Source organism: Vicugna pacos, chromosome 11 (assembly GCF_048564905.1).
Source record: "Vicugna pacos chromosome 11, VicPac4, whole genome shotgun sequence".
NCBI classification, from domain to species: Eukaryota; Metazoa; Chordata; class Mammalia; order Artiodactyla; family Camelidae; genus Vicugna; species Vicugna pacos.
This window is the reverse complement of record NC_132997.1, coordinates 9,946,984-9,969,195: the sequence shown is the minus strand read 5'-3', so window position 1 is coordinate 9,969,195 and position 22,212 is coordinate 9,946,984. Positions and strand designations below refer to the sequence as shown.

The following is a 22,212-nucleotide window of genomic DNA, read 5'->3' as shown; positions in this document are numbered from 1 at the left end:
CTTGCAGATGGAGGGAATGGAAGGATAAATGAAGTGGTGTGAGTTATACGAGGAGTGTGGCAGAGGGGTCAGGGCCAGCAGCCAAGGCCGAGGCTCTTGTGGAAACTGCAGACAATGCTGTAGTCAGCCACTCCCCTCCTCCCACATCCTATCCCTAGTCTCTCACGCCTTCCCTTGGAAAAGGTTTTTTTTTTTTTTCAGACTTCACATATGAGTGATGTCATATGGTAATTTCATTTCTCTTTTATTTCACTTAGAATGACATTCTCCAGGAACATCCATGTTGCTGCAAATGGCATTATGATGTCATTTCATATGACTGAATAGATTTCTTTGTTTAAATATACCACATTTTCTTTATCCAGTCATCTGTCGATGGACATTTAGGCTATTTCCATGTCTTGGCTATTGTAAATATTTCTGCTATGAACATTGGGGTGCAAGTGTCATTTTGAAGTAGGGTTCCTTCTGGATATATGCCCAGGAGTGGGATACCTGGGTCACATGGTAAGTCTATTCCTAGTCTTTTGAGGAATCTCCATACTGTTTTCCATAGTGGCTGCACCAAACTGCATTCCCACCAGCAGTGTAGGAGGGTCCCCTTTTCTCCAGAGCCACTCCAGCATTTGTCATTTGTGGACTTTTGCATGATGGCCATTCTGACTGGTGTGATGTGATACCTCATTGTAGTTTTGATTTGCATTTCCCTGATAATTAGTGATATTGAGCTATTTATCATGTGCCTATTGATCATTCATATTTCTTCATTGGAGAATTGACTGTTTATGTCTTCTGCCCATTTTTGAATTGGGTTGTTTGGGTTTTTTTTTCGTATTACATCGTGTGAGCTGCTTAAATATTCTGGAGATCAAGCTTTTGTCAGTTTCATCTTTTGCAAAAATTTCCTCCCATTCCATAGGTTGTCAGTTTGTTTTGCTTATGGTTTCCTTTGCTATGCAAAAGCCTGTAAGTTTAATTAGGTCCCATTTGTTTATTCTTGCTTTTATTTCTATTGCTTGGGTAGACTGACCAAGAAGAACATTTTTGAGATGTATGTGAGATCATGTTTTGCTTATGTTTTCTTCTAGAAAGTTTATTGTAACTTGTCTTATGTTTAAGTCTTTGATCCATTTTGGGTTTATTTTTGTATATGGTGTGATGGAGTGTTCTAGCTTCATTGATTTGCATGCTGCTGTTCAGTTTTCCCAACACCATTTGCTGAAGAGACTGTCTTTATTCCATTGTAAGTTCTTGCCTCCTTTGTCAAAGATTAGTTGACCAAAAGTTTGTAGGTTCATTTCTGATCTCTCTATTCTGTTCCATTGGTCCATATGTCTGTTTTTGTACCAATACCATGTTGTTTTGATGACTGCAGCTCTGTATCATTGTCTAAAGTCTGGGAGAGTTATTCCTCCAGCTCCTTTCTTTTTCTTTAGTAATGTTTTGGCAATTCTAAGTATTTTATGGTTCCATATAAATTTTATTCTGATTTGTTTTAGTTCTGTGAAAAATGTCCTGAGTAATTTGATAGAGATTGCATTAAATCTGTAGATTGCCTTGAACAGTGTGACCATTTTAACAATATTGATTCTTCCAATCCAAGAGCACTCCATATCTTTCCATTTTTTAAAGTCTTCTTGATTTCCTTAATCAGTGTTTTATAGTTTTCCATGTATAAGTCTTACACCTCCTTGGTTAGATTTATTCCTAGGTATTTTATTACTTTGGGTGCTATTTTAAAGGGGATTGTTTCTTTACTTTCTTTTCCTGTTGACTCATCATTAGTGTAAAGAAATGCAACTGATGTTTGTATGTTAATCTTGTAACCTGCTACCTTGCTGAATTCTTCAATTAGTTCTAGTAATTTTTCTGTGGCCCTTTTAGGGTTTTCTCTATATAGTATTGTGTCATCTGCATATAGTGACAATTTTACATCTTGTTTTCCAATTTGGATTGCTTGTATTTCTCTCTCTTACCTGATTGTTCTTGCTAGGCCTTCCAAGACTATATTGAATAGGAGTGATGAGAGTTGACAGCCTTGACTAGTCCCAGATTTTAGTGGGAAGGTTTGAGTTTTTCACCATTAAGTACTATGCTGTCTGTAGGTTTGTCATATATAACTTTTATTATGTTGAGATATGTTCCCTCTATACCTACTTTGGTGAGAGTTTTTATCATAAATGGGTGTTGAATTTTATTAAATGCTTTTTCTGCATCTATTGAGATGATCATGTGGTTTTTGTCCTTTCTCTCGTTAATGTGATGTATTACATTGATTCATTTGCATATGTTGAACCATCCTTGTGTATCTGGGATGAACCCAACTTGATCATGGTGTATAATCTTTTTTATGTGTTGTTGGATTCTATTTGCTAATATTTTGTTGAGGATTATGGCATCTATGTTCATCAGTGATATTGGCCTATAATTCTCTTTTTTGGTAGTGTCTTTGCCTGGTTTTGGTATCAGGGTGGTGGTGGCTTCATAGAATGAGTTTGGGAGTACTTCCTTTTCAGTCTTCTGGAAGAGTTTGAGAAGTACTGGTATGAGTTCTTCTTTGTGTGTTTGTTAGAATTCCCCGGTGAAACCACCTGGCCCTGGACTTTTATATTTAGGGAGGTTTTGTATTGTTAATTCGATTTCATTTCTAGTGATTAGTTTTTTCAAGTGGTCAGTTTCTTCTTGATTCAGTCTTGGTGGCCTGTATGTTTCCAGAAACTTGTCCGTCTCCTCTAGATTATTCATTTTGTTTCCATATAGTTGTTCATAGTATTCTTGTATGATATTCTGTATTTCTATTTTTTGTAATTTCTCCATTTTCCTTTCTTATTTTGCTTATTTGTGCTCTTTTTTCTTCTTTGTGAGCTTGGCCAGAGGTTTGTTGATTTTATTTACTCTTTCTAAAAAAACAGTTCTTGGTTTGACTGATTTTTTTCTATTTTTTAAATCTCTATTTTATTTCCTCCCTGATCTTTATTATTTCCTTCCTTCTGCTGACTTTTGGGGTTTTTTGTTTGTTTGTTTGTTTGTTTTTCTCTCCTTTTTCTAATTCTTTTAGCTGGAGCATTAGATTGTTTATTTGAGAATGTTCTTCTTTCTTGAGGAAGGCCTGTATCACTATAAACTTCCCTCTTAGCACTGCCTTTGCAGCATCCCATAAATTTTGTGTGACTGTTTTCATTATCATTTATCTCAAAGTATTTTTTTTAAATTTCAGCTTTGATTTCATTAACCCACTGTTTTTTTAGTAACATGTTTTTTAATCTCCATGCTGTCATTGTTTTCTCCTTTGTTTTTCTGTAGATGATTTCTAGTTTCATGGCACTGTGGTCAAAAAAGATGCTTGAGATAATTCCTATCTTCTTAAAATTGATGAGGCTTCTTTTGTGCCCAAGTACATGATGAATCCTAGAAAATGTTCCATGTGCACTTGAAAAGAATGTATGTTCTATTCTGGGGGTGTGTAATTATGTGAAAATATCCACCAAGTCTTAGTTTTCTGTTATATCATTTAATTTCTCTGTTGCCTTATTTATTTTCTGTCTGGAAGATCTGTCCAGTGATATTAATGTGGTGTTAAAGTCTCCAGCAATGATTGTATTCCCATCACTTTCCCCCTTTATCTCTGTTAGCAATTGCTTTATGTACTTATGTGCTCCTATATTGGGTGCATAGATATTAATATGTATAATATCCTCATCTTGTATTACTCCTTTAATCATTATTAAAGTCCTTTTTTATCATTCTTTATGGACTTTGTTTTAAATTCTATTTTGTCTGAAATCAGTATTGCTACTCCTGCTTTCTTGTCATTTACATTTGCATGAAATATCCTTTTCCATCATCTCACTAATCTATATGGGTCCTTCTCCCTAAAATGGGTATCTTGTATGCAGAATATTGACGATTCTTGCTTTATTATGCAGTCTGCCACCCTATGACTTTTGATTGAAGCATTTAGTCCATTAACACTTACAGTAATTAATGATAGATGTGTGTCTATTACCATTTTGCATTTAGATTTGCAGTTGATTTTGTGTTTCCTCTTTGTTCCTTTCTTCTTCCATTTGTGGTTTGATAATTTTCCTTTGTATTGGATTTTATTTATTTTTTGTGACTCAATTGTAAGTTTTTGGCTTATGGTTACCTTTTTTGTAAGTCTATTAACCCAATACTATAACTGTTGGTATTAAATAGATAGTAATATAAGCTCAAATGCATCCTACTGAGAACAAAAATTTTTTAAAGAGAAAAAAAAAAAACCTCTATATTTTCTTGCTTCCCTCTCCCACTCTTAATGATTTAGATGTCTTCTTTTACAATTTCACGTTTATTCTATTTGTAATTCATGGTAGTTATCACCTTTCCAGTTATGGTTTTCTTGTTTCTGTAGCATCCTGCTTCTGTTCTGTTTAGAGTAGTCCTTTCATAATTTCTGTCAGCATGGGTTTAGCGTTGCTAAACTCTTCTAGTTTTTGCTTGTCTGTGAAGATCTTTATCTCTCCTTCTATTCTAAACGATAACTTTGCTGGATAGGGTATCCTAGGCTGCATCTTTTTTTCATTCAGGACTTTGAATATATCTTGCCACTCCCTTCTGGCCTGTAGTGTTTATGTAGAGAAATCAGCTGAGACCCTTATGGGGGTTCCCTTGTAACTCACTCTTTGCTTTTCTCTTGCTGCCTTTAGGATCATTTCTTTATCCTTGACACTGGCCATCTTGATTATGATATGTCTTGTTGTGGGTCTGTTTAGGTTCTTCCTGGTTGGGACACTCTGAGCTTCCTCTACTTGGATATCTGATTCCTTCTTTAGGTTTGGGAAGTTTTCAGTCATGATTTCTTCAAATACCTTTTCAATACCCTTTGTTTTTTCTTCCTCCTCTGAAACCCCTATTATGCATAGATTGGCATGCTTTATAGAATCCCATGGGTCCCTTATGTTTTTTCATTGTTTTTTATTTGTTTTTCTCTCAGCTATTCTGATTGGGTGCTTTCTGTTGTACTGTCTTCTAGGTCACTTATTCATTCCTCTGCATTATGTAGCTTGCTTTATACAGCTTTTAGATCAGTTCTCATCTCGGCCAATGAGTTTACCAGTTTTACTTGGCACTTCTTTATAGTTTCAATTTCATTTTTGACATATTTCATATCTGTAGACACTATTTCTTTTAGTTCCTTCAGTACTTTGATCACTCCTTTTTTGAAATCTTGATCTAGTCGGCTATCATTGTCTATTTCATTGATAGTTCTTTCAGGGGATTTCTCTTGTTCTTTTAGTTGGGAGCAGTTCCTCTGCTGCTTCTTCTTGCTCATATCTCTCTGGCACTGCAGCTTATGGTGTGTCAGTTATCTATTGTGGTCGTTAAGGAGTTAATTTATTTATCTAAAGTGTATGTGGAAATAAAGCTTTAAAAAAGAGAGAGAAAATTTTAAAAGAAGAGGAAAAAGAGGTTTGAAACAGTATAATCAATAACAGAAGAACAAATTGAAGCAAAATAAAAATCAAAGTGAGACATGTTTTAAAAACCTTAAAAGATGGGAAAAGAACAAAAAAATTGAAAACTGAGTATAATCAATAACAGGAGAACAAAGTCAAGAGAAATGAAAATGAAACTGAGGCAAATTTTTAAAAATAATAATAATAAAAATATTTTAAAAGAAAAATTTAAAGGGTTAAAAATAAAGACATATACAATTGTTTAAAAAGTAAAAATTGAAAAAGTAAAAGAAAATTGAACAAAGGAAAAAAGAAAAATAAAGTGGATATGTTCCTGTGGAGACTGTGCACTCTGAAAGATTTTATTGAGAGGTCTTTCTTAAGTATGATTAGTTGTCAAGCCTTTTTTTTTTTAACATTTTTTATTGATTTATAATCATTTTACAATGTTGTGTCAAATTCCAGTGTTCAGCACAATTTTTCAGTCATTCATGGACATATATACACTCATTGTCACATTTTTTTCTCTGTGATTTATCATAACATTTTGTGTATATTTCCCTGTGCTATACATTGTAATCTTGTTTATCTATTCTACAATTTTGAAATCCCAGTCTATCCCTTCCCACCCTCTACCCCCCTGGTAACCACAAGTCTGTATTCTCTGTCCATGAGTCTTTAGATTCCACATATGAGCGATCTCATATGGTATTTTTCTTTCTCTTTCTGGCTTACTTCACTTAGAATGACATTCTCTAGGGGCATCCATGTTGCTGCAAATGGCGTTATGTTGTCAGTTTTTATGGCTGAGTAGTATTCCATTGTATAAATATACCACATCTTCTTTATCCAGTCACCTGTTGATGGACATTTAGGCTGTTTCCATGTTTTGGCTGTTGTAAATAGTGCTGCTATGAACATTGGAGTGCAGGTGTCATCCTGAAGTAGATTTCAAGTCTTACTTCACTTTTGTTAGCAGTGTGGCCATTGACCTGATAGTCAGAGCCTGCACTTGTTATCAAATTGTGCTTCCTTTTTTGTCTTTGGGTTGGCACTGCTTCTGTCCTCACCCTGCTGTGCAAACTCAGCTCACTACTTTCAGAGGCCCTCCACTGGCACCCCTGTTCTGTGGTACTCCCGGTGCCAGTCAGCAAGCAGATAATGCCCCCTCCCAACCCTGTTGGTCAGGTTCTGCACTCTGACACAGTGCATGGGTGGGTCACACACACTTCTGATGCCACAGTCATGTGCTGTGCTTGGGCATGGTAGGCAGGCAGGCCACACCCCCTCCCAGCACCACAGTCATGTGCTGCACTCCTGCAGGGAATGTGGGCGGCTACCTACCACCTCCCAACACTAGTCACTCCCAGCTTTTTGCAGCTGCCCACTCTGCCTTGTGTCCACACTGTGTAGGTGGGCTCGGGGAAAATGGAAGAATGGCACTTGCCCCTGAACATGTTAGAACTCAGCCCCTTGTTAATTTGTATTGGAGGCATGAGTTCTCAGAGGCACCAGGGCAGAATGATCGTATCTGCCTCAAGCTGTAAACAAGTCTTTATCTTGCCTTTGAGGCTGCTAAGCCCTAAGGTACAAATTCAGGTTTTGACCCCGCCCCTGCCTGGGTGCTAAGCACCAGAGGATATGGTGGCTGTGTCTAAACCCAGCCTCTCTTCTCCCAAAAACTTGCTCAGTGGGTTTTCAGAGACAGGGCTATGGCACACTTCCCCCCTTGACACACCAGCCATATTGCTTTTTTTTCTTTCATATTATATGGAAGGCCCAGGTTGTTCTTCTCTGTATACCCTCCCAGCCATGGTGCACAGCAGCCTACAGTCCCCAGGGGTTGCCTCTGTGCAGCCTGCCCCAGTCCTCTGCCTGGCTGGGGCAGCCTTTCCCATTCCCCACCTGCTTCTTTGCCTCTAGGGCTAGGGGTTGCAGAGACCCTCTGTGCCCATTTAACTTAGTTCTGTCAGTCAAGGGCTGCTCTGTACAGATCCAAGGCTCGGAGGTTCCCCTCCATCCTGCTGACCTCTCTGTTGGAGGTAGGGAGACCCAGCAAACAAGTGCTATTTCTCCTTTGCTGCTCCCTCCCCATGGGACCAGTCCCATAGTGTTTTGCTTTTTCTTCTTTTCTTTTTTCCTTTTCTCCTAGATTTGTGGCGTCTTTGTCTTTTAAAGAAAGCGACGTTCTGTGAGAGTCCAGCTGGTGCTCTGGTTGGCCAGGTGGGTTTGTGGATAAGAGTTTTGGTGTACTTGTGGGAGAGGGTGAGCTACGAGCCTCCTTCTACTCCACCATCTTGGTTGAACCCTCCATTATCTTGATGATGGATAAATAAATGAAAAGAAAGAAGCATCTAACCTGCTTTTCCTCCATGAACTGTTTCAATGGGTGACCAAATAGTAAATGAAGGGAAGTGTCTCTTCAAAATTAAACCGGCTGATAAATGAAAAAGAAATGAAGTAACTAGAATGTCATCATTGATCACCCCAAATGGATTAACCAATGTAAGCATTGAACATCATTGCTGCTAACATCTCAAAAATAGACAGACAACATGACATTATGTGTCCCTTAATGAAATGGCACATCAGTATCTAGGGTCTTTTCAAAAATCTTGATCCTGAGTCTGATCAAGCCTCTGAATACAGCTGAAAATCTGCAGGAAATGGAAAGAAGGGAGGGATGTGCTGAACTGCATCTGAGAACACAATCTGCAAGGTACATTCTGGAAATTTCTATAGGTGGAAGGTCTCAGGGTCTTCCATGGATACAGTATAAGAAAGAGAAAGGGATGGAGAAGGAACTTAGACTACAAGGATATCAACACAATGAGCAAGCATCACCTACAGGGCCTAGAGAGGCACACTTGGGTGAAAAGAACAATAAAGAAACTCAGAGTGATGAGTATAAATGTCAGGACAGTGAGTACTTTTGGTAGGAAGGAGCTGGTTGAGATTGGGATGGGGCACAGGGAGGGTGTGCTAGGTTGGCTGGAAAAGTACAGTTGACTGGCCTGGATGGTGGTTACAAGTGTTCTTTTTTTAACTGAGGTATAGTTGAGGTACAATATTTTAGTAGTTTCAAGTGTCCGTCATAGGGATTCAGAATTTTATAGATTATACTTCATTTAAAGTTATTTGAAATAGTCTATATTCCCTGTGTTGTGCAGTGTATCTTTGTAGCTTATTTATTTATTTTTAAATCTCAAAATATGTATGCTCAGTGAAAGCAACCAGATGCTTTCTGCAGTACAGAAAGATGTCATTCATATTAAATGCCATGTTATCTATAGTGGAAGAAAGCAGATTAGTGTTTGCCTGAAGACAGGGGGAGGGAGGGATGTGTGGATTACAAAGAGGAATGAAGAATCCTCTTGTGTATATTTTAAATCTTAATTAGGTTGATGGTTTTCTGAGTATATACATGAGTGAAATGTACACTTTAAAACTGTGCAGTGTTTTGTACCTCATTTATACATCCATGAAGCTGTGAAAAAGGAAGAACAGTCTGAATGGTTTGTTTCCCCCATCTTTGCTGCTGTTAAGAAGCCCTTGGTGCTGTGGAAACTCCATACTCCTAGTCCTGCTGCTGAGTCCCCTAGGTAGCACCAGGTGAATTGTGCTTTCAATAAAAGTCCCAGGAATTCTTGTGCTCAGAGAGGTCAGGATACACTGGTATAAAGTGAGTGGTGGCTGAGAAGGAGCCTTCCCTCATCCTCCACCAGGCCATCATCAGGTGAAGCCAAATGAAGCTACTACCAACAACAGACAGGGGGAAACATATCTTTGATTTCCTGGTGTTTCCTACAAGTGCAGGATCATTAACTACCATGGAATGAAGGTTTGTCACCAGTCTCTCATTGAAGGAGTTTTCAAAGCCCTCCAGCATCTCATTGAAGTAACTGGGAGAAAGCTAAGCCAATGGGGGAAGTGGCTCCCGCTTAGAGCCAGGTTATTGCAATTAACCAATCGGGATCCTGTCTTCTATAAAAGAAACACAAAGAGCTGTGCTTAGCAGTTCACTTTGAATGGCATTTATTGGTTTCTGTTATGGGGGGAAAAGGTGCCTTTATTGCTACATAAAGTATGCTATAATTTTTGAATATTTATACAAAAGTAGTGGTGTGATTGGAAGTCATTAAAAAGGTTCTTTTTCTTAGAACTAGGTAAAGCCAGGGTTGCCTTTTGAGATTCACTGAACATTGCAGTTCCTAAGAAGTGAGTTTTTTATTATGTCCTTTGTCAGTTTTTCTATATATTTTTAATTAATTTGTGGTATTCTCTGTATTGAACTGATTTTAACTCTTTGTCTTATCGATGCTAAAAATGTATTCTTCCCTTTGTTACTCACTATAACTTCTTTTTGGTGTCTGTTTCCCTTTATGGCAGCTTTGCTTCCATTTTTTCAGTAAAAAAATTTGAACTTTTTAATTTACTTAGCAAGTTTGAAATTATACAAAGCATGCATTCAACCTAGGAATTGAAAACAAAATTTTAAATATTGGAAATGGAGGAGGAATTCAATATAAAAAACCTAAAATAATAAGTTGGAAAGCAAACACTCTGCTTGATGGACACAAATAAATGCTGGTTTTTGGAAAAGGAAAATACTGTTTTTCTAATTGAAAATAGATGAACCCTGTCAAGGCAATTTTAAAAAGTCAGTTTATTATGAATAAGAGAAGAAATATTGTAGCAAAAAGTATTCTAAAAAAGATAATGAAAACTTCATAGCTATATACAGGCCACGTTAGGCTACATGAATAATTTTCTGGAAAATAAAAGTCACCAAAATTAAATCTAGAAAATATAAAACTCCATGAAAATATATCTTTCTTGAAAGAACTGAAGAATTTGGTCACACATTCACCTCAGGGTGGCCCGAGGAGCTGATGTTTTTGAATTTCTGGAAAGCTTGGCAACTATTTTAGAAAGGTAGCTTCACCTCACCCCAGCATCCACCAACACCACAGGATGAAACTGGGGCTTGTTTAAGTTTAAAACACACAAGGAAACACTCCTATAGACACAGAGCTTATTTATTTTATTTTATTTTATATGTAGTAGTTTGTGTCTCTTAATCCTTTACCCCTTCTTGGCCCTCCCCTCTTCCCTCTCACCACAAGAAACAAGTTTGTTCTCTATTATCTGTGAGACTATCTTGGTTTTATTATATATATGTTCACTTGTTTTGTATTTCAGATTCCACATATAAGTGATAACATCCAGTATTTGTCTTCTCTGCCTGACCTATTCCTGTAAGCATAATATCCTCCAGGTCATTCCATGTTGTTTCAAATGGGAAAATGTCAATGTTTTTTATGGCTGAGTAGTATTCCATCGTGTGTGTGTGTGTGTGCACACAAATAAAATACATTATATGTATCTTTTTATTTATTCATCTACTACTGGACACTTAGATTGCTTCCATTTTGGGGCTGTTCTAAATAATACTGTTATAAACATTGGGGTACAGCTATCTTTTTCAATTGGTGTTTATCTTTTCTTCAAATATATATCCAGATGTGGAATTTCTGGATCATAGAATAGGTTTATTTTTAGTTTTTGAGGAATCTTCATATTGTTTTCCACACTGGCTGCAACAATTTACATTCCCATCAATGGTGTAAAAGGGTTCCCTTTTTTCCACTTCCTCACAATCATTTGTTATTTGTGATCTTTTTGATGATGACCACTCTGGCAAAAGTGATTGATACCTCATTGGGGTTTTGATGTGCATTTCTCAGATGATTAATGATGTTGAGCACCTGTTCATGTGCCTATTGGCCATCTGGAGGTCATTTTTAGAAAAATGACTATTCAGACACTGTGCCAATTTTTTAATGAGGATGTGTTTGTTTGTTATTGAGTTGTGTGAGCTCTATATATTTTGGAAATTACCCCTAATCAGATCTGAATTGCAGATATTTTCTCCCATTTCATTCCTCACCTTTTCAGTTTGTGCATCTTTTCCTTTACTGTGTAGAAGATTTTCAGTTTGATGTAGTCTCAGTTGTTAATTTTTGCTTTCATCTCTTGTGCTTTTTGGAGTCAGCGCCAACAATTTAAAACTAAATCTGTCATTAAGGAGCTCACTGCCTAGTCTTTCTTGGGGTTATATGGTTTCAGGTCTCCTATTCAAGGCTTTAACCCATTTTGACTTCCTTTCTGTATATGATATAAGATAGCAGTCCAGTGGGATCCTTTTGCATGCAGCTGTCCAGTTTCCCCACACAGTTTATTGTAGAGACTGTCCTTTCCCCTACTGTGCATTTTAGGCTTCTCTCTTGCAAATTTCTTGACCATACATGTGAGGATTTATTTCTGGGCTCTGTATTCTGTTTCACTGATCTGTGTATCTGTTTATATGGCAATATCTTTGGGTCACTATATTTTTGGTTCACTTCCTTCTTCTCTAAATTCCACCTGGAAAACCAGCAGTGGGGCAGAGTTCCCAAGGGTTGGGGGCTCTTTTCCTGGAGTCACCAAAGGGCTATAGAGCCAGCTGGGCTCACCTACAAGCCAGTTGCAGGATGAGTCATGGGAATGGGGACCTGAGGTTTCCTAGGGTCCCAGCTTCCTACCACTTCCCAGGCAAGTACTGGGGCCCACAAGGCCAGACTGCATCTCCTGAGGCTATGGAAAGGGCCCTGGGGGAGGAACTGAGTGCCCAGGGCAGAGCAACCTCCAGTATTTGATGTATACCTCAAGGAGACATCCGGGTAAAGAGTTCAATGGGCTCCCAGCCTGGGGCTTTTGAAGGTCGGGAAGGAGGTGGTCCTGGGCAGAACAGACAGAGCCTAGTCTGACTGGACCAAGGGGAGAAAGGCCAGGTGGGCTGCTGGCAGGAGGAGGGCCTTCAGGTCTGGCTGAGGATTGGGGCTTGTCCCCAAATGCCCCTGAAAGATTTCTTGTGTGTTAGCACAGAGACCCAAACAGATGTATCTTTTCAAGATCCCTGTATTGGATCAGAGGCAGCGAGAAATGGAAGATAAAATCATGAATCTGGGACAATGTCAGTGGTGGCCTGGAAAGGATGGGGGAGGGATATTCAGAGAGGTGATAAAAGCATTTGAAGTTGGGACCCAGGGACAGGGGAGGATCCAACTGCATGTGGAGTGAGGAAGAAAGAGGGAGCAGACAGAGTCCCAGGTTCTGGTTTGAGCCCATTGGGGGATGGAGTTGCTGCAAGGATAGGGGGAGGAGTGAGAAGAGAGTTCCAGAAGGCAGCCTGGAGCCACTTAAACCTTGGACACTTATGAGATTAGATCAGTTCTAATACACTTTATTATTTCATGGAAGAATATTTGATTTACAGTGTTGTATATGTTCCTGGTGTACAACATAATGCTTCATTTATACTTGTATATATGTTCATTCTCATGTTCTATTCCATTATAGGTTATAACAAGTTACTGGATATATTTCCCTGTGTTATACAGTAGGTCTTTGTTGTTTATCAATTTTGTACATACTATTGAGTATCTGTAATCCCACACTCCTAATTTATCCCTCCCCAAAAACCACTTTCCCCCCTGGTAACCATAGATGGTTTTCTATGTCTCTGAGTCTGTTTCTGTTTTCTAAATAAGGTCATTTGAATCACTTTTTTGTTTGTTTGTTTCCACATATGTTATAAATTTATCTTTCTGTCTGAATTACTTCACTAAGTATGATAATCTCTGCATCCATTCCATTTACCTGTAAATAATATTATCTCATTAACTTTCTATAGTAATCCATGGTGTATACAGGCGACATCTTCCTTATCCATTCATCTGTTGATGGACATGTACTTTGCTTCCACATCTTGGCTGTTGTAAATAGAGCTACTGTAAACATTGAGGAATATGTCTGGGAAAACTAGAAATTATCATACTATGTGAAGTAAGTCAAAGACAAATAATAAGTGATATAATTAATATGAGGAATCTAAACAAATGGCAAAACTAATAAGACCTTATAATGAAACCACGGGGAAAAACTGCTTCCCAGGGGGTTTCAACCAAGTGGCAGTACAAAGCTGATGAAAAATACTCTGTTCATGATGACCCAGAAGCTGTTTTTTACTGCAGTTGGAACTGGATAAAACCTGACACCAAGCCTGAGTTTTGGGGAGAGTCATTTAAGAGCAGGAACATGAAGGAAGGAGCAAATAACATTGACAAGCCCAATGGTGATGGCAGCCATCATCTTCCTGTCAATCCCTGGGCCACTGTGGGTACAGCCAGAGAAATCCAGCTGGCCAGGATGTGTGACTGCTGAAGGGGACAGTCTCCTGTCTCCAGCACAATGGTATTGAGAGTGGACAGTGGAACTAGACTGTGTTTGATCTCAGCTCCAGCCCTGCTACCTGCATGGCCTTGAGTCATGTGCTCTGAGGTTCTAGCGAGGGCCTCATCCCCTCTTGAGTTTTCTATGGAAATTAGAAACCCTCAGCTCAGGATGCTCTTGCCTATCCCTTTTGTGTGGGGGCAGTTTTCTGTTGGCCACACACTGTGAGCACAGCTTAGACACACACACACACACACACACACACACACAAACACACACAAACACACAGACATCTGTGCACCACTGTACATTGAATAAGGATTATGGGGTGGGATTAGAAGAGGAACAGACATGGAGGAGGAAGTTAGAGAAAGAAAAACATGGGTTGAAGTCACCACCTACAGGTGATATCACTCCCCCATTGTTTAGGCCTTATTCCACTTACACCTGAGGACATTCCTAGAAGTATCTGCTAGAATCATTTCCATTGTGCAGGTGGGGAGACACAGACCTAGACAGACACCAGGACTTATCCAGGATGGAGAACAGGTACGAATGAGGAGCTGAGTCTGGAAACCAGTACGTCTTCTTACAGCTGCACACAGACCCTCCCCAGGAGCCGTGGAGAGGGCAGGGCAGCTGTAACTGTGGAAGAGGTGGGTTTGTTTGGAGAAGGGGGTGAGCAGGCAACAGCCCAGAGGGCTGTGTGTGGAGGTGTTGTCTGGGGAGGGGGTTCCAGGAAGTGGACCCCAGGAAGTGACATCACATCCTTAACAGACCCCAACAGAAATGGAACCTGGTTACCAGGCACCCACATTCTAGTGATGGCCCCAGAGCCAGCTCACTTGGCTGGAGAGAGTTACAGAAGAAACATGCTCTCTTCTTGTTTCCCAGTCTCTCGGGGCTTCTCCACCAGGAAACTCTGGACTGAGAGGTTGCTCAATGGCTGTAGGCATCTGTGGAACCCTCAACACAGATGACTCTGGCCTATTTTGAGGAGGCTGCCTGAGGTAAAACAGGGTGGCCTGGAGAAGGCCAGTCTGGGACCAGTCTCCATTGGGGGCCCTCCCTGGGCAGGCCCACTTCCCCTCATCTCCATGTCGGGGAAGGTGGACTTGAGGGGAGGTGTCCCTTCTGGGCAGGAATAGGTTGTTGAGCACTTGGTAACACGGCCAGACCCAAGGACAGGGCTGATAAGGGGGAAAGAGGACTCCTGAGGGGCATTGTATCTGTGTCAATGGGAACACAAGGCCCCCACTTTGTCAGCTTTTTTGTCCCTGAAGGAAGTTTGTGCAGACAGTGGTGTATGTGTGTCAGGACTGGAGATGTCTTATGGGTCGGAGAACCACCAAGAGAACCAGAAAGGGCTCTGAGGTCTCTGCCTGACCACTGGGCACTGTGTTTGCAGGACTCCATACAGGAGATGGGACAGGACCTGGTCCATGGAGAGCCCCGCTCCACCTCCCTGCAGGGGAGGCAGGTGCCCCACGACAGCAGCAGAGCCCAGGACGTGCTCAGGGTGAGTGCCAGCAAGAAGATTCCACACCCAGGAAGCCCCGGGCCCAACAGCTGCCCTGCTCCTCCCCTAGGCTGCCTCTTAGAGACCTGCTGGCAAAGGAATCTGATGCCCCATCTCCCCACCTGCCCTCACAGCCCAGGCCCAGCCCTGGTCACATGCAAGTCAGTGCCCACATATGAGTCCGAATCTCAGAAAGAGACTTTGACAGAACTTCAGTTCATGTAAAGTCAAGGGTGTTTCTGCATTTTTCTACACATTGTCCTTTGTCTCCTCCATCCCCACGTGTCCACATTGACCTGAAGATCCTGAGCCCTCCTACCCCAGGCTCAGCCACTGTGTTCTCATCTCTAGAATGGAATGTTGTGACAGCAATCACACACATGATGATGCAGGGAGGTGCTGGCACTGTGGTGCTGACACAGGGATCTGAGACACTAATGCATTTCATCATTGTCCTTTGCCCCTTGTAGTGGTGATGCCGAGAACCTTGAATCTGCTCAAGGCTCCCCTGGTTCCATCTCATGCACAGGACCCTGAGGCTTGAGGAGTCAGTCTGGTCTCCAGCCCCAAGCTCCTGAGGGTCCCCAGTGCTGCCTCTGACTCATGTCTCTCCTTTCCACCCCAGGGGGGAGCTGGACCATCAGGCAGCAGGGACGAGGACTACAGGCTGTGGAGCCTCCAGCGACACAGGCTGGAGAAGCTGGTGGCAAAGCTGGTGCCTGCCGTTCTGGGTGGCCACCCCTCCTATCTGAACACATTTCTGGGCAATTATCGAAATTTTGCCACCACCCAGCAGGTGCTGGACCATCTGTTCCAAACGTGAGCACTCTGTCTTCATGGGACACTGATGACTCAGCCACCTACCAGCAGTGCCATGAGGCATTGTTCCTCTACCTCTCAAAGCCTCAGTTTGCCCCCCTGCACACTGGGGTCAAGAGAGGATCAGGCCTAGGAGGGTAGGAACAGAGGGAGGCCTTCATGGATATTGCTTTCTGGGGACCTGGCTCACGGAAAGATCGGCTGGCAGGGCTGTGGTTGTGTGAATTTGTCATTGTCCTCCTACCCATGAAGAAGCCCGTCTCCTGTGTCACTGGGACTTTGACCGTGGGTGGAAGTGTTTTCCCATTTCAAAGGGGACCTGTGATGCCATTAGCTGTCCCTGTCCTGGGAGAGTGAGAGCAGGAATCCCTGGGAGGGACAAGTGGGGTCCCAAGCCCACTCAGATGTGTGCTACGGGGCTAGGTGGGCTCACTCATTCCTCAAATGTATAGGAAGGGCCCCCAGGGACAGGGGCTTTTCTAGGAACAACCATCATTTAATGCATCGAGCAGACAACAGCTTTGCCCTCCAGGGCTTGCATTCTCCTGGGAGTCACACTGTCACACTAGACAGCACATCCAGCTAGTGTGCTCAGGACAGTCCATGTGATGCCTTCCTGCTCTCCTCTAGATTAGGATGCATCCTCCCTTTCACTGAAGAGGATGGGGGACTCCTGCACCATCTGAAAGAGTGAGTCTCTTGGATTGAAGGGGGAGGGACTCCTTCCCCAAATAGTGTGTGAAGCTGTGGGCTCTCTGGTTGGGCAGAGGTGGGCAGCATCCTGGATCCCACATACCCTGTGATTCTGGCTTCACAGCAGAAGTCTTAGGGCTCCCCGTGGCAAAGAGGAGAAGAGACCCAGAGAGCTGTGGATGGGACTGTGGCGCTGTGAAGGGCATCTGGGAGGTCAGAGGAGAGAGTCAACCCCTAAGAAATCCCACACCAAACCCCTATCTATCTCATCACTGCCCACACGCCCTTTGGGAGACACAGAACACAAGGAGAGGAGAGCATCCTGCCCACAATCTAGTGTAGCCTCAATGGTGGAGATTCAGGTGGTGCTCAGGGAACCCAGGGAGCCTCAGGGGACAGAAGAGCCCATCCTGATGATGGTGAGTGACAGGGGCAGAAGGAGACCCAGGAAGGGTCCCTGGGGGTTTATGCAGCCAGCAGGTGCAGGAGCTTAAGGCTGAGGTGAGAGGAGGCCCACGGGCAGGCTGGGCGACTGACACAGCCTGGGTGGCTGACACAGAATGTCTGTTCCCTCCTGGGTCAGACACTCATAGAGAAGCTCCTGTGTGCCTTAGTGGGCAGTGAACAGAGCTCACAGCCTGCCTGTCCTTAGTGAGGTGCCATCCAGTAGGGAGGGGCAGGGAGATGGATATACCAGTGTGACAAGTGTCCCTGAAAAGGTGGAGATGTGGTCATAACATTGAGCAAAGCCTGTCCCTTCAGAAGGCTTGTAGCAGCTTCTCCTCTGTGTCCAAGCCCGCCTCTGCCCACACTGCCAGCTGAGATGGGACATGGAGCAGAGCCGGCCTCTGGATGGGCAGGAGCCAAAGGCAAAAAGGCCCAGGGCGCTGCAGGGCCACCCTGGGAGCCCAACATGGTAGGAAAGGCCAAGCCTCTGACTCTGGTGTCTCCCTGACTACCTCCAGGACCTAGTTGTCCATCCTGGGCACCTGGCGGCTCCAGTACCCAGATGATTTCCATCAGCCTCCAGAATTTCCAGGCCTTAAGACCGTGCTGGCTTACATAGAGCTGAGCATGCCTGGCTCAGACCTGGAGCAGCAGGCCAACCTCCTACTGGCACAGCTGGAGCAACTGGAATTCCCAGAGGCAGACAGTGATGTTGAGGAGGATGCAGGGTGGTGACAGGCTGAGCGGGGAGGGGAAGGCACTGGACCACACAAAGTAGAGCCTGGGAAGACTCCCTGAGGGTGGAATAGGGACTGAGAGTTTACTGAGTAGCAGTGAGGCCTCCCCTGGCTTTGGGGGAAACGTGGGAAAGCAGTACTATTGATGAGAGTTTCCCTTCTTGGAGCCACAGCACCAGCTCCAGAACCCGCTGGAGAAACCCCTCTGGATGGAGAGCCAGCTCCAGCTCTACTGCCTGCGACAGCGCCAGAGCCAGAGCAGAGGGACGCGCTCTAAGTATCAGTCAGGCTCTGCTGCCTGCCCTCCCCTTCAGGGCTGGGATGCCCACCGTTCCTGAGGTGTCTGAATTAACAACTCCTGATAATTTTCAGAGGTGATAACATATTACTTGGGACCTATTGTGTCTGGCTGAGTAATGGATGAAGACAATGATCATCATTGTTTTTTGGTTTAAATTTTACACATTTAAAAATTAAAAATAAGCCAGGACATTGTCTTTATGCTGGGTCCTGGATATGTTCCCTGCAGGGGAATTTTGATTTGCAACAGGGGCACCCACTTGAGCTCAGATGTGCAGAAAGTGTCTTCCCAAACATATCAGGTGCCAGAGAAGCTGCAGGACGGTCCGAGCCTCAGGCTAGGCACCCTGGGAGGTACTCACAGGCCCTCCCACCTCTCAGGCTCCCCCATCAGAGACCCACTGCCCTGCCCATGTCCTGTCCTCAGGACTGGCAACCTTGCATTCAGCTTCTGCAGGGGAAGTACCTCTGCCTTTCCCCCAAAACCAGAAATAGGGGATGAGGGGGGCCGATGGTGTCCATCAGAGTAAAGTCCAGCAATCCCGTGATTGGAGGTGTCTGAGTGAGGCCACGGTCAGCGACCTCTCTCTTCTCTGCCTGAAGATGGATGCCCCCATGCACACAACATAGGTCCTCACAGGGAGGAGATTCTGAGCTCTTCCTGGAGCGGGTAAGACAGAAGCCCCTGTTTCAACTGGGAGCACACAAAAGAGAGATCAGAGGACCCAGGGGAAGGGCCGCCTGGGCTAAGGCTCGGCCTTGATGCTTAGGAGCACAGGCTCAGTGTCGCTTTGTAGGACGTGTCCAGAAATGATCACACCGAAGTCTGAAGGCAAAACCAAATTCACCTCAACAGAACACCTTCAGTACAGAAGCCCAGATATCCCTTGTCCACTTGGAGGTTTTGGAAGCTAGAGATCCTGTGTAGCTCATGATGGACCTGGGGTTAACTCACATGCTTCCAAGTTCTCAGAAAATCACATACAACACCTGTCAGACTTCTGATTCTCGTCAAACCTCTAAGGAGATGCTCCAATGTCAGCCAGTCATGGGAAACTTGCGATTCAGCTGTGAGGATCTGTAATCAGGCTGCAAGGGCCATCGAAGACCCTTGCAAGTCACCCACCTCTATGTTTTGTAGTTTTGCTTTGAGAAATTCTTCAACCCATCACGCCCCAGGGTTCATACTGTCCATTTCAGGTAAAAACTGTGTGTTCCTGCTTTGCAGACCTTGCAAAAAACAAACTAGCCCTTTTGCTTCAAGACATCCTGATTCTTTTCTGGGATTTCATTATAACTTTAGGATGACATCAGAAACAGTGCATAGCTTGTTCAGATGAATGATGTCCAAATCTTGATTGAATATTTAACTTAGGTCAAGCACTGAGCAGAGAGCAGACTGAGAACTGACTGAGGAGCTTCCCAGTCTGGGAGAAGCTCAGAATCCACAGGAGAGACGACATGCTGGGAAGTGACTGCCATCCTAGGAAAATGGACAGGGCTCGTGCTCGGGAAGTTCAGGGAAGGATCCTAGATTTAGAAGCTTCCTGGGGAGGATAGCATTGGGCTCCACTTTCAGAGATGAAGAAGACATCGTTGTGGAGGAAGCTGGCAGCAGGAGCAATAGAAGCAGGTCCTTTAAGGGCAAGGGATCAGAAGGAACATGACGCAGCTTTGAAAGTCATGTTTTCTAACATTGTCAGTGGCTATGATCATTACATCTGGTAAGTGACAAAGTGACAGGTAATAGAGGGTCATCTCATTTTTTCAAGTTCAACATCATTTTAGATGCAATGGGACAAAGACGCTGTGTGATACATTTCAAAACTGCATTGACATTTTATTGCTAATGTGGACAGCAAAGGGCCATGCATGTCTTTGGACAGACTTACTTCTCTGAACCAGGAACACAGGGTTGGGATGTGGACATGTGACCCAAGCATGTTCCCACTCTCTCCCTGCATGTCCTGTGAGGCATCGGCCTACTTTCTGTTCTCTGCTGTGGGTGGGGCCCAGCTCAGTGGCTCCATCAACACTCCCTGCGACCCCACCCTTGGGAAGTGCCCGGTCATGTCATGATCAAGATGAGGACTTGCACTAGAAGGCACAGCCAAGACTTTGATCTTATGGAATTGGCTTTCTCCTAACAGCAAGACGGATGTTGTGTGTGTGTGAATGTTGCCTGTTTGCCATCCATGGAGACAGCGGCTCCCATGCCATTCCTCATATGGCCACCAGAGGGACATTTGTCACTGCTTCTGAGAAACACACTGCACCATTCCAAAGTGGTCCCTTCCACTTTAGCCTTCCTCAGAAGATGTTTTAGAAACTGAGGCTTTCTTTAAGCTATAGGGATTTGCTTTTCTTCTTCCACCTTGTTTGGAAGCTAACATAAATTTACTCCAATTCACAAAAAGAAGGTGAGCCACTGAGTGGAAATTGTCCCTTGGGATACATAGACGTGTCTCATTCTGTTTCCAGCTCCCATGTGTGTCCACCTCTGTCCCTTCCTCTCTCCCTCCAGCCATCTGTACATATTGATTTCAATAAAACACTTTGACAATCAGTGTAATGCTGTAAAGATATTTAAATTGTGTTGTCTTTTGTATGTGTGTGATGTGGATCATTGAGTGCAAGAGCTCTGCTCACAGGACAGTGTTGTTGTCCCTGGATCCCTAGGAGACAATTGAAGGGGGGCAGTAGGCGTCAGTGGGAGTCACTCACCAGGAAAGATCTCCTGCTTAGCACAGCCAAGGTGGGTCCACACTGCCTCCTATGCTCACAGCACTTGAGTCTGCTTTCCCCTGGGGAGCTCTGCAAAATACCCTGTGTATCCTGAAGGAGCATCACGGTCAGAATCATGAACAGTGATGATAGCAAACTTGGGAGAGGGACAGGTTATGATTTTAATTACCTGATCCTCTGCCTACAGCAGCTTTCCCTGTATTGTGTTCTAACCAATGCTCAGCCACCTGGGAGCAGAGTCTAGGCCTTGTTTTCCAGTATATTACAGGTCTCTAGTCCAGCGCTTGGCCAAGAAGACAAGCTCGCACTCCTGAATGAATACACTTAGGAGGGAAGATAGGACAGATTTGCAAATGTATTTGAAATAGAGACAGTCCTGGAGCTGTCCAGACAAGAGGTCATCATACATAGGCACCTTCCTCACCTTGTCAGGCCCTTTACCCCTGAAGACCTTCCTAGAGCACCTCTCAGCCAGGACCCACCTGATCCCAGGGGTCTCCCAGGTCACATCTCACCATATGCTCTTGCTTCTGTTCTCACTTCGCCCCCCCCCCTTGATTGTCCCTTAGGTCTCAGAGGACACCTTTAATTCCCTCAGGGATCCAATATCATAAAAATAGATCGTATGGTCCTAAAGTTCCTTGCTGGGACTAAATTAACAAATCAATAACCACATGGAGAAATGCAGCTGTGCATGACTACTGCAATGGTTGTTTGTCTTCAGCTTCCTCAGGGGTCGGGTGATGGATCCTCTAGGCAGTCTGAACTCTAGAACAGGTTCTTCTATCTTCCACTTGGGGCTGGGGACCTTGGCATCTTCTTTTATTTCCATTTCCTACACATTGGTGGCTTCTGTCTTTCCTTTCAAGTCAGGATCCTTAATATCATGTGTGAGCTGGATATGTTTCTCCAGCACCAGTCATTTCATGAAGGTCCATCTGGAGTCTGGGCAGTGTGAGCAGGTGTAAACTTTTGATGCCTTTGTGTTTGACCTGGTTGTGATGGCAGAGGCTGAGGGATGAGCTGAAAGATTTTTTCACACTGGTGACAGGGGTGATTCTTCATTTGCTTCCCATGCTCCTTCCTCATGTGGGAAATGTTAACATCTCTCTGCGTGAATAGGTGGTCACACCCTCAACATGTTCACCCAGGACTGGCCACTTTTTTTGTGGCCACTGATTTCTTCACAGGTGATGGGGATTTCTTTTCCAATTTCTCTTTCCCATTCATGGATCTGGTG

General features: G+C 43.4%; 1 pseudogene; it reads right to left on the bottom strand.

The window, feature by feature from the left end:
• Positions 1–19,896: 19,896 nt before the first annotated feature.
• LOC116277845 (zinc finger protein 532-like) overlaps positions 19,897–22,212 on the bottom strand; it is a 73,631-nt pseudogene continuing 71,315 nt past the window's right edge.